The sequence below is a fragment of the Pteropus medius genome, unplaced genomic scaffold (genome assembly GCF_902729225.1).
Source record: "Pteropus medius unplaced genomic scaffold, Ma_sr-lr_union100, whole genome shotgun sequence".
Lineage (NCBI taxonomy): Eukaryota > Metazoa > Chordata > Mammalia > Chiroptera > Pteropodidae > Pteropus > Pteropus medius.
In genome coordinates, this window is record NW_024342473.1 from 2877198 (window position 1) to 2896336 (window position 19139).

At 34.8% G+C, this 19139-nt stretch overlaps 1 protein-coding gene across 1 annotated transcript in view; it reads left to right on the forward strand.

Annotated features, from left to right (window-relative positions):
• Window positions 1-19139, forward strand: part of NLGN1 (neuroligin 1) — a 957494-nt gene that overhangs the window by 93684 nt on the left and 844671 nt on the right. The window contains exon 2 of the mRNA XM_039865058.1: window positions 670-771. The gene's annotated coding sequence lies outside the window, so the exon portion shown is untranslated. The remainder of the gene's footprint in view (window positions 1-669; window positions 772-19139) is intronic.

Genomic DNA, 19139 nt, shown 5'->3' on the forward strand with positions numbered 1-19139 from the left:
ACGATATATGGTTTTGCAGCATCAAAGGCAAGGCAGCAATACTGTTTTAAATCTTCTTCTAATGATCTCCTTATAATTATGAATCCCTAAGAAGAAATTCAACTGCTTTCTATGTTGGAAAATCTGCTTAACTATGCTTAATTCTTCTACTTTGGCTCATTTCCAGCTCTGAAACTTTCTTTGCCTAACTAGAAATACATTTGGACTTTGAGAGGAAACAGTTATTGTTATACATTTGTAGGTGTGAGCACCAGCTGCTTGTGGAAATTTGAATTCATTATAGATGTGAGTTCATAAAAAAATAAAAAAAATTAAAAAAAAAAAAACAAAGAAAAACTTTGAATCTGTGGCTTTAGCCCAAAGACCTGAACCTGAATTTTACTACTGATTAACTGTGGAAAATTTAAATAATTTGTCAAATTTTTGAAGTGTCTGTTCTTTTATTAACAAAATTAATATATTTATTCATTCTTATCCAATTTCCACAGGGACTTTCCTTAAAATTTCTGGAAAGAATCTGCAAATACCCTAAAAAATGAGTATTTTTGTAGAACACACACTCTCACATATATGCATACTTTTTTTTTTTTTTTCACATTTTGTGTTTTTAATTGCACTAAATCCTGCTGGCTGATCACTGACAATTTGTTCATTCCTGCTGTGGTGTAGAATTGTTGCTGGACAATGGCTGCCCCTTGGACTCCATTTCTCAGCTTTTCTCTCCTGCATCCCTGTAACCAGTGGAATGTGTGCACCTCTACATTGAGAAAGGTAAGAATGGGATATGTGATCCTCAGTGTTTTCTTCCCTTAAGAGTGCTGCCTGGATACCACTGATGTGTCTTTGTGGAATCTGGAGTCCCTGAAGCACAACTTGTAGGTGGGCTGCCCCAAGAGCCACCCACCAGCAGCATTGGCTTAAGACATAGGAGTGAGAAATAAACTTTCATTTTGTTATACCAATATTTACCCTGACGATAAATACAATATAAATTTATCATATGGATTCTATAAAGTCTATATGCATAATACTATATATATGTTTTTACAGAGCTAGTTTAGTGCTCATTTTATACATGAGAAACCTGAAAAAAAAGAGACCTTGAAGAGAGATAAGCAAACTCACTCAGGTTATGGAATATGTCAGTTAACAGTTGAACTAAATCCAGTGCTTTATCCATTATAGAAAGAGTCTACAAACTGTGACCCTCACTCCAAATGAGGCCTACTGCTCACTGTTTTTATAAATGAAGTTTCATTAGAACACAATCACACCCATTCATTTACATGTTTAAGGCTGCTTTCTTGCTACAATGACAGAGTTGAGTAGTTGCCACAGAGACCATATGACCTGTAAACCTTAAAACATTTACTATATGGTTCTTTACAAAAACAAACACAAACAAACAAACAAAAGGCTGACCTGTGCATTGTACTACACTCTCACCAATCCCTCAAGTTAACTCTGAATAATAGCATGATAAAAAGGTAAGCTGTAAATTTTATATATCTCTCATATAATTGTGAACATGGAAAAATTCTTTAACTTCACTTCATGTTTCTACTCTTTGTGTTCTTTCTCCCTTTCTGTATTTACTTGACCAACCAAACTCTCAACTATTATTGGGAGATGGATGGATCCAGTTTCTCCTCTTGCTACTGATATGATCTAAGATAAACTTCAAGGAAGCAGGATTTCAAGATTGAATGGTGAAAGAATAACATGTGCTTTTCCATTTCTCCTCTATCCCTAACACAATGTTAAATCTGGGCACATGTCAATTAGTACATTTCAAAGTGTCTGATCAAAATGTCTCAAAAAACAAAAGAACTGGTATTACTATTAAACTCAGGAAAAAAAATTTTCTCAGTTCTTTCTGTCTACAAAGCCTTTATGTTTCTCTACAGTGGTGTTTCTCAACATTTTTGTACATTGTCTCTCAGGTCATGTGACCCATATTTTTTGCATCGATAAGGTAGATTGTTGTCGCTGTTCAGTTTTTGGTTTATATGTATGTGTCACTTTCTTTCCCATTTTACCAAAACATATCAGAATGCAAGGAAGAGGACCTTTATTATAAGCTTAACCTTAAATTCATTATAATTTATTTTTTAAAATTTTATAGAAACATTGATAATTAAACTGTTATTTAATCAAAAATATTTGCTCCATCACTCATAGTTGATTCTAACAAACAAGCTAGCTGTAACACCATAATAAGACAACTGAGTCTACATAAAAGGAAAAACTCAAGAGGCTCATAATAGAAAATTTTGTTTGTTTCTACATTGTCAGTTGCAGTAAAAATTGATTTAAGTAGATAAAACATAAAGAAAACAAACATCTTGGAAAGTCCTTTTGAGTTTATTTTAGGAAAAGTCAAATAGGATTAAAAGTGGAAAACCATGCTATTCTAAGTAGACTTGAGAGGAAACAAATCCAAGTCAGAATTCAAAATTAATGTTATCATTACCTTTAAGAAATCTTATAGCCTAATCCATTTTGGGGACCGACAAGCAAAACAAAAAAGGATATGTGGCTAATGGCTGCTGAAGCATTTCCATGATCGCATGACACCAATGGGACTCAGTTATTAGCAATTTTCCCTTCTAATGTTTCCTCTTCAACTCCAACTCATCATTCCTGCATCAGCTTGAAACTGATAGATTCTCTGTTCTAACTGCCAGGTAAACAGGGATGGAGTTGGAAGGAAAACTGCCTATTCCACTACAGCAAACATAGGGTGTGTTCCTGATATTTCTTAAAAAATCAGTAACTGTAGTTTCCAGAGAATTATTGTTATACGTACTTCCTATAATTTATTTTACGATTGTAGTGTATTTTGGGTTAAACTTATTTCTCTTGCTGACCTGAGAATACATCACCATGGAAATCACTGTGAATCTGACAAGATGCATCCAAACAGCCACCTACAAAATGTATTTTAGAATACCACTCAATGGCAAATGAGAGATTGCCTGTACATTTGGCTTTCGTAGAGAGAAGTTTGGTTTACAAAGTAGTTAAGACTGGGTGGGTCAATCTTAGATACCATCCAAATTGTATTTATTTAGTGACATAAAGACAACTAAGATAACAGAAGCCTTTTACTGTTTTAAAAATAACTTTTTTATTTTTTAATTATAATAGATGTAAAATGCTATGTTGGTTTCAGGCATACAACATAGTGATTAGACATTTATATAATTTACGAAGTGATCATCCCAGTATGTCTAGTACTCATCTAACACTGTACTTTTACAATATTATTACAATATTACAATATTATTGACTATATTCCATATGCTTTACTTTACATCCCCATGACTATTTTATAACCACCAATTTGTACTGCTTAATCCCTTCCTCTTTTTCACCCATGCCCAAAATACTCCTTCTATTTGGCAACAATTAAGATGTTCTCTGTATCTTTGAGTTTGTTTCAGTTTTGTTTATTTGTTTTTGTTCTTTAGATTCCACAAATAAGTGAAATCATATGGCATTTGTCTTTCTCTGTATGACTTATTCCACTCAGCACAATACCCTTTAGGTCCATCCACTCAGCACAATACCCTTTAGGTCCATCCAATCTGCAGATGGCCAGATTTCATTCTTTTTATTATGGCGGAGTAATATTCCATTTTTTATATATATCACCTCTCATCATTTCATCCATTGATGGACACCCAGGTTGCCTCCATATCTTGGCTATTGTAAATAATACTGCAATGAACATATGGATGCACATGTTCCTTTAAAGTAGTGTTTTGAGTTTGTTCAGATAAATACCCAGGAGTGGGCTTACTGGGTCCTTCTTTATCTCTTGTTATAGTCTTTGTTTTAAAGTCTGTTTTTTTCTGGTATAAGTATTGCTACCAGAGCTTTTTCTTTTTCATATCCATTATTATGAAATATTTTTTCCATCCCTTTCAGTCTGTGTGTGCCTTCTGATCTGGAGTGTGTCTCTTGTAGGCAGCATATGTATGGGTTTTGGATTTTTTTATCCATTCAGCCACCACATGTCTTTTAATTGAAGATTTAATTTGCTTACATTTAAGGTAATTATTGATAAATATGTAGTTGTTGCCATTTTATTATTCATATTTCTATTTATTTTTTCATCTTCTTAAAGAAATCCCTTATACATTTCTTGTAATAATGGTTTGGTGGTAATGAACTCCTTTAGCTTTTTCTTGTCTGGGAAACTCTATCTGTCCTTCAATTCTAAATTATAGCTTTTCTGGATAGAATCATCTTGGTTGTAAATCCTTGCTTTTCATTAATTTGAATATCTTGTGCCAATCCCTTTTGGCTTTCTGTTAAGAAATCAGCTTACAGTTTTATGGGGGCTCCCTTGTAGATAACTGCTTTTCTCTTGCTGCTTTTAAGATTCTCTCTGTCTTTAAATTTTGGCATTTTAATTATGATGTGTCTTGGTGTGGGCATCTTTGGGTTCATCTTGTTTGGGACTCTCTTCACTTCCTGGGTATATACATATATTTCCTTCACCAGGTTAGGGAAGATTTTCTTTATTATTTTCTCAAATTTCTTGCTCTCTCTCTTCTTCTGATACTCCTATTATGCAAATGTTGGAACACTTGATCTCCCAGAGGTCTCTTAAACTATCTCCATTTTCTTTGTGGATTCTTTTTTCTCTTTACTATTTTGATTGGGTTTTTTTCCTGCTGCTTCTCTCACAAATCAGTGATTTAATCATGTGCTTCATCTAATCTACTGTTCATTCTCTCTAATATATTCTTTGTTTCAGTTATTGTATTCTTCAATTCTGACTAGTTCTTTTTTATGTTTTCTACCTCCATTTTTATGTTTCCTATCTCTTTGTTGAAGTTCTCACTGTAATCATTGAGCATGCTTATAACCAGTATTTTGAACTCTGCATCTAGTAGATTGTCTGTCTCCATTTTATTTAGTTCTTTTTCTGGAGCTTGGTTCTGTTCTTTCATTTGGAATATGTTTCTTTGTGCCCACATTTTGACTGCCTTTCTGTGTTTGTTTCTATATATTAGGTAGAGGTACTATGTCTCCTAGTCTCAGTAGAGTGGCCTTATGTAGTAGGCATCTTGTGGGGCTCAGTGATAAGTCTCCCTGGTTACCAGGTGCTCCAGATGTCTGTTTGTAGGTTGTGTGTGCTCTCCTGTTGTAATTGGCCCTTAGCTGCTGTTCACACAGCAGTGGGAGAGATTGACCCTCAGGCTGATTGGTTGTGAGGATGGGCAGTGACTACAGTGGAGGAGCTGTTGTGCAGGGTCTGACTCTAAAGAACAGGATCTGCTTTAGCAGACTGGTATCTGCTGAGTCTGCCCTTTGGGTATGTCTTTTATAGAGGTGGTTGGGTAGTGCTCTGGTGTGATCTGAAGCTGGCTACCAGGTGTATTGGTTTTGGGGCATCTTGGGAGGGGCTCTGCTACAGGCCAAATTCAGCTGCTGCCTATGCCTGCCAGGGCCACTTGGTATGAGCTACAAAGTGATTCACAGATGATTTCCACTTATGCTGGGTTTGGAGGTACCTGGGAGAGGGTAGGCTATGAAATGAGGTTGGCTGTTGCTAATGTCAGCCTTGGGGCTGCTTAGCAAAAGGTACAGCACATGCTGAGGCCAGATGCTATTTGTCTGGGGTTTGTAAACCTTCATGAGATTTTAGAAAAGTCCCCAGCATGAACCAAGACAGTCTATTTGTATAGAAAAGCCACTGGAAGTGGATTGGGTGGGTCTGCAAGTGGGTGGGATGGGGTCTCAAGGAATCACCAAGGCAGGGAGACCAGTGCCAGCCAGGTTGATGGAGACACAGACATGGAGGCCTCCTGCATCTACATGCTAGTGAGAGAAGAGCTCAACAAAAGAATAATGGCTTCTGCCAACACTTCTGTCTGGGAAAAAGCTGCCCTTCCAGCCCTTACCCTGAAACCAGACAATTTAATTTCTCTCCATATGTCCCTGGAGGATTTCGAACTGCTGTCCCAGTGTTGAAGTTCAGAGCAAGTTCGTCCATCAGTGAGTAAGTTCAAGTGTGGGCCCTTTAAGAGGAATGCCTGGGAATCTAGCATCCCTCCATGTCACTCAGCCACAATCTCCATTGTTTTTCACAGCCAGAAGTTATGAGAACTTCTCTTCTTGGTACTGGAGACCTGAGCTAGGCAGCCTGGTGTGGGGCTGGGTCCCCTTGCTTCTCAGGTGGCTTTCACAGCTAAGACATCCCCTTGATTTTTAATCACCACACATGGGTGTGAGACCAGCCTGTTCAGCATCTCTGTCCCTCTTACCAGTCTCAATGTGGCCTCTTCTGTGTGTCCTTACTTAAAGGACTTCTGTTCATTTAGACTTCAGGTAATTCTCAGTGATGGTTGTTTTGTAGTTTAGTTGGAATACTGATGTGGTCGTGAGAGGAGTCAACCACAATTTTTCCCTACTCCTCCATCTTGATTGTTTTCTTGCTTGTTTACTTACTGATTGATTGATTATACCTCTATGCTTGTTTAATCAATGCATACAGAATATATTCTGTTGAAATAGACATTGTGAGCCTTGGAGAAGAATAGAATTCACAAAAGGACAGAATGAAAGTTATGTTTGAAAGAGAAAAGAGTCAAACTCATCCCTTTGCTCTGCTAATACTGTTTCATAAGAGTGAATTGTGATGATAGAGAAACTGGCTCATTCTTTTAATTCAGCACTAGATGGATAGCTTTCTTTGCCTTTCCCAAGAAACTCTGTCTCAGAGAGAGTAAGAGGAAGATGTTTTTGTAATTGTTAAAAAACAAAATTGAGCTGAAGATCTAATTGGCTTTGATAAGCGATTTCTGAATCACTCCCATCTAGCAATCAAAAGTGGAAAGTTTTCATAGGGAAAGGGTGGGGCAAGGGAACTATTATAAAAAGAAAAGAAAGAATCATTTTTTATACTAGAACATTCTCCTTTGAGGATAAAGGCACTGCAAGGGTTTTCCTCATGCAGATTTTCTCTTCCTTTTTTCAAGGGGCGAGGGTAGGAATCGAGAGGGCTCACGTGACAGATTACCTTCTCAGTGCTGACTAGAAAATTCTAGAGTGATTGATTAAGGTTATATGTCTGGGAGAGGATGAAAAGTAATTAGGTAATTAAATATAAGTTTGGCATCCTGGGCTTTAGTACAAGTGACACCATGGTTTTGGGCCTATGGTTTTTCTCTTCAACAGTAGTAATATGGGTGGCTTTGATAACCTAATTTCAATCTAAGTGGGAAGAAGGAAGAAAGGTAGCACAAGTTTAAATTCAAATCCAAAGAGACTCCTTATTTTTCTTGATTCTCCATAGGCTGTTCTATAGAGAGCTATGCACTCCGTGGAGGGTTTTCGTACCTAAATGATTGAGTGCCTACCCTTGTGGCAGGGTTATGTTGGCAAGAATCATTGTAGACTACATTTGTATCCCTCCAGGAGGCTGCCCTCAGCATCCACCCTGGAGACAGCTTTGAATTCACCCACACTTTATAATAAATAGAACATTTGCACACAGATTTCACTTTGCTCTAGTGTCTTAATGATCTTCCCCCAGTGCCTCTGATAGACTTAAACATAATAGAAACCAATTTTGACTCTAATTCAATGTTCTCCGTAGGAGAAGATGACTGAAGTTTAATTACAATTCTTTTATACCAAATGTGTGTGCATTCTCCAGCATTTGATGTGATTCCTCCAAAATTTCCATCTCAAAATCAGCCCATCAGTAGAATAGTCACATGCAGCCCAGTTAATTATAATGGAATGTGATGGTTTGGGGGCTGTATTCCAAACAGAACACCATGGCCTCTTTAAAAACAAGCTTCTAAAAAACCAATATGCCAAGGGCCTTTGTGCTATTTCAAATGTTTTTGCTTTATTTTGTTTTTCCCTCCTTATGTAAATATATCGAAGAGAGACTAATAAAAAATATTGGCTATATAGTATTTTTCATCTATGCAGACCATTTCATTGCCCCTAATTTTCTCTCTTTTCTATGTATAGCTATGACTAAAACTCATAGTTCCTCTGAGATCCAGAATTTCAAAATATATTCTAGAACATGGTGTATTTAAAGTATCTCCACTGTTACTTTTAAAGAATAAATTTCCTATATATAATTTACCTGTGGAAGGCACATGCGATGAGCTATATATTGAAGGCAATAACCAGGTTTTATGTTTATTTCGTGTCTCCTAAATCACAGACCTAAATGAGATGCTAAACAGTAAATTAGATTTCATAGATTAAATTGATATTTTGTGGATTACTACTGTTAAAAATTCAACTAAGGAAAATTTGAGGATCTAATTGGCCTTATTAAGTGATTCATGAATCCGGCAGCATCTCATCTAGCTACTAGAAGGGTGCTCTGAGAGGTTATGCAAAATGGAAGGGTTCTATGGGAAGAAGGAGGGGCAAGGGAACCATTAACAAAAGAAAAGAAAGAATTGCAGTTTGGCAGGTACTGTAATATAACTTCTGCCTGAGAGGCTCATATAATAAGTCAGAGTGCCTAGTCTAGTATGTGAAATAGGTTAGCCTGATTAAGGACTTTGGTTCTCATTGCACAGGAGCAAATTATTTTTCTTTTAAATGAGCGTGCTCATACAAAGAGATTCAGAATCAGAAATGTGGATAAATCTTAAGCAAGTATTTAATGTCCTCTTTTTTCCACGACATGATCAAAAGTACAGGCAAAGTCTCTAGGTTCACAGTAGTAACTAAATGTAACTCAGTGAAAGAAATCCCATGGGAGTAGGACATAGGGATGAGAATGAAATAAAACGAAGTCTAATTATACAGGAGTAAGGGTTATTGATATTAATGATTCAATGATTAAATTTTGCAGAGGTTGGTTCATGGTATTACAAGTGAGCAGATCAAATTATATTTTGTAAATAGGCTCATTCTTTGTTTCGATAGATTGAAACCCCAAATTTGCACTAAGGTGGAAGATTTTCCTTTGCAAATCTGTATGCTTTTATTAACTCCATAAACTAAAATTATGATAAAAATCTTAATTGTAATAAAGGTACTACAGTATATTTGTGTAGTCTATTTTATCTTATAGAGAATATATACATAAGAATATATATTATATATAGAGAGACAGACATTTATTACACAGAATTTAAAGTGATACAAACATGTGATTTTTAAAAATGTAATACATTCTAGCAGATGTATGTATCTAATTTTGGCCCTAGTTTTACAAGGTACCGTAATTTTTTTAGTAAAAAGACCATAATTAAAATTAATCTTCTAATTACTGTATAGGAAAATTATATAATATATTCACATTAAACAGAATTAGTTGATTATATTAATGTTATTATGATAAATGTAGATAGAAACATGTAGATGCGTTCTTTTATACTTTACTCTTCCAGAATATTCACACTTATTTTATAATTTAAACTATTAAAGTTATAGTTAATGGAGTAATAAAAATTATATGCAAATTGTTTCACCTTTTACCCTACTTACAGGGAAGTAAAATTGCTTGAGTAATAACTTTTAGTAAGGTTATCAAAAAACACCTTATGTAGCTAGTATTTAGCTTTGCGTTTTCCCTTGTCTCCTTTACCTCATTTCCATGTTGGATGCGCAAAGGGATGATCGTGGAGGGCTTACAGGCTAAACTAGGTCCCCAATGCTTTACCCCTTGACCTGTTATTTCCATCATTAGAGATTATTCCTTTGGGCCTTTAAGGTTTAACCTACAAGAGAAACTTACCAAATGCAACTATTCCTAGGAGAAATAACATCTTAAAATGTAGTACGCTAATGTTTTCTTAACAATTAATTAACTCTACGGTGAGAAAAGAAATAAGACACAGGATAGACTTTAGGGGTACAAGGGAAAATAATCTTTTAGAAAAAAGGTGGTTGGAGAAGCACCAAAGAAAAAATATTATACCCAAATTTTATTTAAGGCCAACCATCTTGTTTTAAAAGTTTGAGATTTTCCAAATATGTGGCAGCTGCAAACTATAAAGGCTAATATATAATTGTGTATATGTCCACAACTTGATATTCTGATTATGAACCATTTTCTATTCAAGTAAATAGTAAAAAGTCAGTCTTAGCATCTACAAAGAGAAACTCAGTTTCTTATTATGAAAATTTTATTTTCTAAAATCATGATATTAATTTCTTGAGAATTTTTTTTTTGTAGGCCCAAGAATTTCATATCTCTGTACCCTGGCTCAAGATTTCCCCAGCCTGAAATATCCTTTCCCATTTATCTGCCTCTATGCCCACAGTCCAAACTGACCCTTCAGTGTAAAACCTTCCTGGATATTACAATTCCAACAGAGTGTTTCATTCTCTTTGCTGTCGCATACACTGCTTCTCTGCTCAAGGTTGCACTTTTAAAATTTGGACTTTTGTTTTTCTCATTCGATTGTGAGCTTTTTGTGGGAAGGATTATCTTCTTAGTAATAATTCCTTTGCTTATATATCATTGTTAAAATCGTATGTTTATTATAGAAAATTGACATGAAAGGAAAAAAATAAAAGTAATCTATAATTTTGCTGTGGGAATAGAATCTGGGGAAAGTCAAAACTTATAGAAAGGGGAACTCTTCACTCTGATTGATAGAGCCATAGTCCCTAGAGGTTAGGGCAAAATTTCATTGCTCTTTTTTTCTCCCTGTGTTCTCTTGCTGCTTGGCACCAGATACCAACACAGGAGTGGAAGTGTGCAACAAACCAGGATAACTGAACATCCTGCTTTCAAGATAGAGCTCAGAAAAGGGGAGCTTTTGGAAAGTACAGCAGATCATGAAGTGAAAGGGCTTTGAAAAAGTGACTCCATAAATTTGTTTATGATCTCTTGGGCTCATTTCTGAGGTGCACATGAGCTGATCTGATCCTAACAAGCATACTAAAGACTTTGGGAACTGATCTAATGGATAGCATATTACTCATGTCTGAGACTGGAAACTAGGTGGTATGCACATGGGATAGATCTGAATAGCACTAGAATGGCTTTAGAATTAAACTGATATTGAAACCACAGCCCATAGAGAGGCCTAAACATAATTTGGTTAATTGCTCATCAAAACAAAAATATCAACATTCTCCATATTTAACAAGATTTAAACAAGACACAAAGTCAAACTAAATATTCAAAATGTCCAGGATAGAATACAAAGTTACTCAAACTTGAAAGAATCAGGTATATCTTGGCTCATATGTGAAAAAACATTAACAGATGCCAACTCTAACATGGCACAGATGTTGAAATTATTTAAGATGTTAAAGTGCCTATTATAAATACGCTGCAGTAAACAATTGTGAACACTCTTGAAATAAGTAGAAAGGTAGAATGTCTCAACAAATAAATAGAAAGTACAAAGAAGAACTCAATAAAAATTTTAGATCTAAAAATTACAATAATTGAAATAAAAAGCTCAGTAGTTGAATGGGGATAACAAAGGAGTCACTGAATTTTCATGCACAGCAGTAAAAATTATCCAAATTTCTAAATAATTCATGAGTCAAAGAAGAAATCTCAAAGAAGAATTAGCAAAAAAATTTAAACTGAGGGAAAATGGAAGTGCAATATATAAAAATGTGTTAGATATAGCTAAATTAGTATTTAGAGGGAAATGTATAACATTAAGTACATTAAAAAATCAAAAAATCTCAAACCAATAATGTATATTCCATATTATAAAATTAAAAAGAAAAAGAACAAAATAAACCCAAAGCTAGCAAAAGGAAGGAAAAAAATAGAAAGAAGTCAATGACATTTAAATTAGGAAAATATATAGAAAGTCAGTTTAAAGGTAGACCTTTGAAAATTATAATAAAACTAGTAAAACTTGATCAAAACTGCCAAAGAATATAAAAAGAGAGGATACAATTTACCAATATCAGGAAGGGGATAACTACTTATCTCCAACACATTGAAGGATAGTAAAGGACTGTTATAAATAATTTGATGCATATAAATTTGATCACTTAGATGAAATGGACCAATTCCTCGAAAATCAAAACTACTACTATCACCCGAGATCAAATAGATAATACAAAATGCCCTATAACTATTAAAACAGTTGGATTAATAGTTTTGAAAAACTTCAAAAAAGAAATCTTCAGGTCCAGATAGCTTTACTTATGAATTCTGTTTACATCCTAATTGTGGTGGTAGTTTTACAAATCTATACCTGTATTAAAATTCACAAATCTATACATGTATTAAAATTCATAGAAATAAATACAGCTACTCACACACATTAGAAATATTTTTATTTCTCTGCAAAGCATAAGTATCTTGTTTCTATGTCATCCAGGCACGCAGATTCTCTCTTTCTTGTTCTACGACTCCCTAAGATTTTGGAATATATGGTCACACCCTGCTGGTGAGGTTTTGGAGACTAAGGATTTGCCTTAAGACTTATTTAAGAATCCAAAGATCCGCAGGCTTTAGCAGGCAAACTGTTGTTTCTTTGAAAATGCTATTCCTTAAGAAGATTTTTTTTTTTCTTTTTTGGCTTCTAGTAAATTCCAGGAGTACTCGAAACCAAATATTGAATACGAATACTGATTTTTAAGCCTTTCAATCCTCATTTATTTACTGGTCTTTTTGTAGTCAGCTCAGCTAGTCTCCTTTTGATTCATTTTAATGGTAGTACTGAAAATAAACAAAGAAAACAACAAAACATGCTTAAATAATAAGGCAATAATCTTAATCTGATTTTTTGGAACGAGGCTGCCTTAAACTGTTTGGCTAAAAGTGACAATTGTCTCCTGCTGTTTCAGGTTCAAAAGCAGTTGGTTTTCCAAACCCAGTGAGGTCCCGAGCTATTGGACCCCCCAGTCGATTAGATAACAGACGCAGGCAAAAAGAGCCTTCCTCAGTAGAACTGTTATCTCTTGTATCTCTGTTTGTCAACTGTCTAATTCTTGCTTGACTTCAACTTCCTAACAATTTGTTACTAAAAGTAGTAAAGTATGTCAATACATTAATCAGTAGTCTGACCTTTTTCACTGCTCCCTCTGTATATTCAGGGTTGGTTGGTTTTCTGAGTTACTGAAAATAAACATTTGGTCAAATATTTTGCCAGGACATAACAAATGTCACCAAGTTTCCAATCTATAATGTCTATTTTCTTGGCACCTATTCCCCAACTAGTAAGCCAATGCCATGTATGTTAAGGTTTTATTGTGATAGCAACCTGCTCCTAGCCACCAATTTCCATATTAGTTAGTGTAGAAGCTAAGCTGCTAGAGAAGATCCAGGAATATACTAGCACGAACAAGATAACAGTTATTTCCCTAAATCCAGAGGAAGACAAATAATCCAGAAGAAGGTGATTATATGCCAATATCAACTAGGAACTTAGGTTTCTCCTTGCTGACTGTGCCTCTATTCGATGTTGCGTTGTCTATGCATTATTAAGGTGGATCACCATCATCATGCCCACCCATTGCAAAGCAGGAAAGTAACAGTGAAGGAAAAACAACTCCTATTTTAAGACTAATACCTAAAAGTTACAAAAATAAATTCTCACTTCCTCTTGGTCAAAATGTTACACAGACATACTTTAACTCTAATATGCATACATGCTAGCTAAATGTGAAGAGTTCTAGCACTGAAAGGAAGAGGAGGCAATTTTTATTAAGAGACAGAAGTCTCTGCCACAGTTTTCTTCCTGATTCTTGTATTTTTCTCCACATAATTGAAGTAGGAAGGGGCGTATAGAATCTCAGAAAGGAATGGTCCACCTATACAGACTGGATGCCAGGCTCGAGGGTTCTCAGGTAGAGGGTCTTGCACTCCAAGTATGGTAAGGAAGCAGCAGAGCCGGAAGATATTAATGTACAGTTCTGGCTTAGACCATGAGTATTTAACAGCAAATAGTGTGAAGTACAAAGGGCTCTGAGTAGAAGACCCTAGGAACTAATTATGACCAAGATGGTAGTAAATGCCTTGGAATGACTGATACTGAAACCCAGCTGGGGTGATGAAATCAAATTTAGGTTGAGATATATATATAGATAGATAGATAGATAGATATAGATATAGATATAGATATAGATATAGATATAGATATATATAGATATATATAGATATAGATATACAGTTATAAGTTTTCTTTCAACACAGACTTTTCCTTGCAACCTGGTTGTGAATGAATACCCATTACAATGGTCAAGGTTTTCTTTGGGAGGTTGATTATATTGAGCACATGCATTGAAACGCAATGTTCTTGTTTTATCTTTGTTTTTTTTTTCCACAGTGTTCTCATTGAACATCTTTTGCAGTATCCTCTGCAGGTGAATGTAACTGAAAAGTTGACTTTTTGGCTAACTTTGTTAAAAGAAAAAAAAAGTTATGTAAAAAAAGTGTCTTTTTTTCGACTGTTAAGAGTTCTACTCTCAAAGAACTGCTATAAGTTCTGCTCAATCATCAACTATCCATACATTGAATATCAAATATATGAAGTTATAATTCTGTCTCTTAGTTTATATCCTGCTTAATTTCTTTTACTGAGATTTTCACCATCTCTCTCTCTTTTAAAAATATTCCCACTTGTATCCTCTGAAAAAGATTTTGTAGTCCTAACGCTTGTAAGCTCACGGTCAGGCTTAAGCTAGACCCTGCTTTTCTTGGGACATGATATACTTCTCAGCCTATTTTAGCCCTGCTCCTCAACCTCTTTGTATTGAGCATTGATGATTGATAATGTTGTATATGTTCAAGATATGGGGAGGTCTGAGGAGGTCTTGGAGAGCTCTCCATTAATCATAAACTAGGCCTAAGAGGAGATTAACTTTATAATAAATGATGCTGATCTTTTACTGCCTAGAACATAAGAGACACTAATAAATATTTACTGACTACATAATGGTAGCTACATAGGTATATATCAAATTGATTGTCATTTATTTTGTATTGCTGACTTTAATAATAATAATAATAACAATAACTAACTGAGGACTTACTGGTACAAGGCCTCATTCTATCAATAAGCATTTAAATGCTTTAACTTATTAACCTTCAAAACAACCAAATGAAGTAGGTATTATCATTTTCTTGATGAAGCAGAGAGAGATTAAGTTATTAACCTCAGGTCACAAGTGGCAGAGCTGGAATTCAATCTAGGCAGTCTGGCTCCAGAGGCCTTATACTTAACCATGACATGTATCCAAGGAATTCTAGAAACAAGAAATCTACACTCTTTTAAGAAAGAAACAAATTCCATTATAATATGATATTGTCCAGAGCATTCTCCCATGTCAGTCAAATATTCCAAGTTATAGTCTATTGTGTGACATTTTTGACTAACTAGTCTCACCATAGATATATTAAATGTGTTTATTTGTATTAAGGGACATTTGAGGAACTGACCTCTGTAGGAAATCTTTAATCCTCTTGGAAAATCCTTTGTTAATAAAGTCTCTATTTAGTGATTGATTTTGTAATTTGCATTACACAGATTTGCAAAACAAATTGGTTTCATTTTCAGGTGTGAAAACTCTCTGGGAATTGGTAGCTTTTCCTTGATGTAGAAAATATTTTGATCACAGAGACTAACATTTCAAATAACATCTCTGCTTTCACAATTAGGGGACTTTATTTTATAAATCCAATAAAGTGTAATTACATCTGAAGTGTTTTTGAAAGAAAATCTACAAAATTAATTTATGTTGCACCAGGCTATGGAGAATTTTACACTCGTGAATCAACACACAGAACTTTAAACAGAAATATGAAACAATTCTGAGTTAGATACCCACCTAAACCTTACAGTATGATAATGAGCAATAATTTCATCACATATTTTAAAAAAGCAACAGAAGAAAGCATTCCACCTTTGGCTTTATCATGCAGACTTTGCAGTTTATTTCTGGATGTTGTTTAGGCCGTTATGGAATGCGTTAAAAATTTTCGGCCTCACTAGACTAAATTCAAGGGGTCAGTGCAGCTGGTTCCTACAGGATCTAGTGGGGAATTCATTCTTTGCTTCTTCCAGCTTCTGGAATCAACTGGCATAGTTGGACTCATGGCTGCATCACTCCAACCTCTGCTTTGATCGCATTAACTTCTTTCACTTTGAGTCTCTTGCCTTCCACTAAAAGAACCCTTAGGATTATGTTGAGCACACCAGGGTAATCCAGAATAAATTTCTCATCTCAAAGTCTTTAAGCTCATCTGTAAATCTGTTCTACCATATAAGGTAACATATTCACAAGTTCAGGGGGTTAGAATGTTGACATCTTTGCCAGGCCATTATTTGGCCCACCACAAATCCTAACCTATGTTTTGTATTTTATTTCACTAACTTTTTTCAATCCTTAATTTTCACCTATTGAATAGTATTATTTTATATAAATACAATAATATAAAATATATAAAATATGTTTTATGAAATGTAAATTAATTACAGTTAAATCAGTTCATCCATTTGTACATAATTATTAGGGTCCAATAAATTTAATAGGCTTCCTCCACTTTACTGCATTGTTCTCCTGGTAACTATTTTCTATAGCCAAGAATTGAATAAATAGACTTCTTTTTAAATTTAAAAATAGTATAAAGTATTTACCTTTAATCATTTGGCATCTATCTCTCCTTTTCTGGAGACCTCATGTTTATATATTAATTTTAACAAGACTCCCAGTTAAAAGATTTTGAATGCATATAAATAAGTAATTACTTTAAAAGTTGCCTGAGAGAAAGTATAGCAGAGTTCTAGAGCTAAATAAAAAGTAAGTAAGAAAAAAAAAAACAATTCAAGTAATATATTGCCAAAATGACAGAATGGTGGGAAGCCATGAGGTGATTGTGAACTGGCGAGCTAGTCAAGGAAAAACAAATGACGGAGGCCTTATGAGTTACTGAGTCAGGGGTGAGTACAACTCCAGGATCATATGCCATCTGCATGCCCATTAATAAAACCTTAAGCCCAACTCTTTTTTTTTTACCCACAAAATAACAGAGGAAAAAAATAAATAGTTGTTTTTTTTTTTTTTAATTCACAGTGGAACATCCTATGACAATGAGTAATGCTTTACAAAGGGACACTGTGGTATAAAAAGGGACACTGTGGTCCAAAGGAAGCAGAATACCTGGTTTTTACCTTGCCAGGGAAGAAATTTTTACAAAAAATAAATGGGTTGGCTGTTTTTATATAATCTTCAGTTACTGAATGTGTTTTGATTTGTTTTGGGAGATGGTGATGGTTTGAATTCTAAGGGATCTTTCTGGGAAGTATAATAGGATGTGCCTATAATTACCAACAAAGTAAGAGAAAAAGGATGCTTGGTAAATTAATGATTCTGCTGAGTCCTACTTTCTAGCCATTGGCCTGAGAACTAAATAGTTGGGGAAGAGGTTAGAAGAGAATAAGATTTTACTGATATTCTGTAAATGTTGAAATGAGGTAAAAATAATTGAATTAATACATATAATTATGTATTGTATACATGATGTTCAAACACCTAATAGACACCTTGAATAGAGAGTCTAGATTTTGATGAAATGAGTAACATTTCTGTGCTCTCTCATGTTTTCCCATTATGGTTTTTTTAAATCCACTCAAAAAGCATTTAGTGAGTGCTTCTGACATGTCAGGCACTCTGCTAGACCCTAAGTAAACTAAAACAAAGACCTGCCTTTCTGAGGCTTATAGTCCATTAGAAAAAGACAGACATATAAATAAATAAGTCCTGTTCTATGTTAAGATGATGGGTTGAAATTGCAACATAAAATTTCTCCCCATCTTCAACACCTTACAATATGGAAAAATGTAAACTGCAACAATAAGAAAATAATCAACAGCAACCAAATAAGGAAATGAGTGTAAACTGAAGCAATAACTTCAAAAATTGGCACCCATGAAAAGAAATAAGATTCTGGAGTGGAACATGGAGACTTACTAAGGCTCTGAACAATACAGGTAGGCCAGTAAAGTACTGAATTATGGATTCTCACAATATCCCCCAAATTGGAGAGAAGCAAATAAGTACCCATTTCTTTTTATTCTTCTTACTGAAGAGTAGTAAAAACAGCATTTGGGGGAAGAACAAGTAGACTTGAGAGGCTGGGATGTGCTGGATATTTCTTAAAAAATAAAGACTCCACAACTACACACCCAGTTGGAGAAATAATCCAAAAAATGGATGTTCTCTGATGCAAGTAGTTGGAGTGAGCTGTTATATAGTAAATGCAACAGCCTCTTAGAAAAGATGCATTCCCACAGAATACAAATCTACCTCAGCTAAGCTCTATTCCCTGATTCTCCCCGCCCCCCGTCATGCTGCAAAATTGTTGATGGTATGACAATTTCCCAATCCTGAAAGCTACCTAGGTGACACCAACATATAGCTGGGATTGAGAACCAGTGGTCCAAGGGAAAGAAAATGTAACCCCCCAAAACCAAACACAGCCAAGGTGCTAGCTCAACAGATGAGAGAACTCAGGGAAATTCAGCCACTCCTGAATCAAAAGACTCAGGAAGGTGAAGCTTTGGATAATCTTGTTTGTACTCATTAACATACAGAATCACTGTGAGACAGGTTGCAGAATAAATGACCTGTGAGCTTCAAAGAGGTTATAATCATCAAAGACAAAGACTGAGGGTTTGTTAAAGATTAAAGGAGAGTAAAATGGCTTAACAACTAAATGCAATGAATGTTCTTGGATTGATCCTAGGTCAGAAAAAGGACAGCAGTGGGACAATTGGTGACATCTGGATGAAATCTGGAGATTAGATAATACTATTGCATCCACATTAATTTCCTGATTTTAATAATTGCACTATTTATATAAGAGAATATCCTTGCTTTTAGAAAATGCACACTCAAGAATTTAGAGTTAAAAGGGATCATGTCTGCAACTTACTTTGAAATGTTTCAGGAAAAAAAACTAAACAGACAAAATGATAAAGCAAGTGTGGTAAAATGTAATATTTGAGGAGTCTAGGTATAAGGTAAATGAGGATTCTTTGTACTGCTTTGCTACTTTTCTGTAGGTTTGGAATGATATCAAAATAAAAGTTTTTTGAAAAAACAAAGTAAATATTAAAACTTTAACAATATGAAACTAATAATATAGTTAAAGAAAGGTAAAAGGAAAATATAGAAGTTAAAGGTGTTAAAGCTTTTATGTTTCCTAGCAAGAA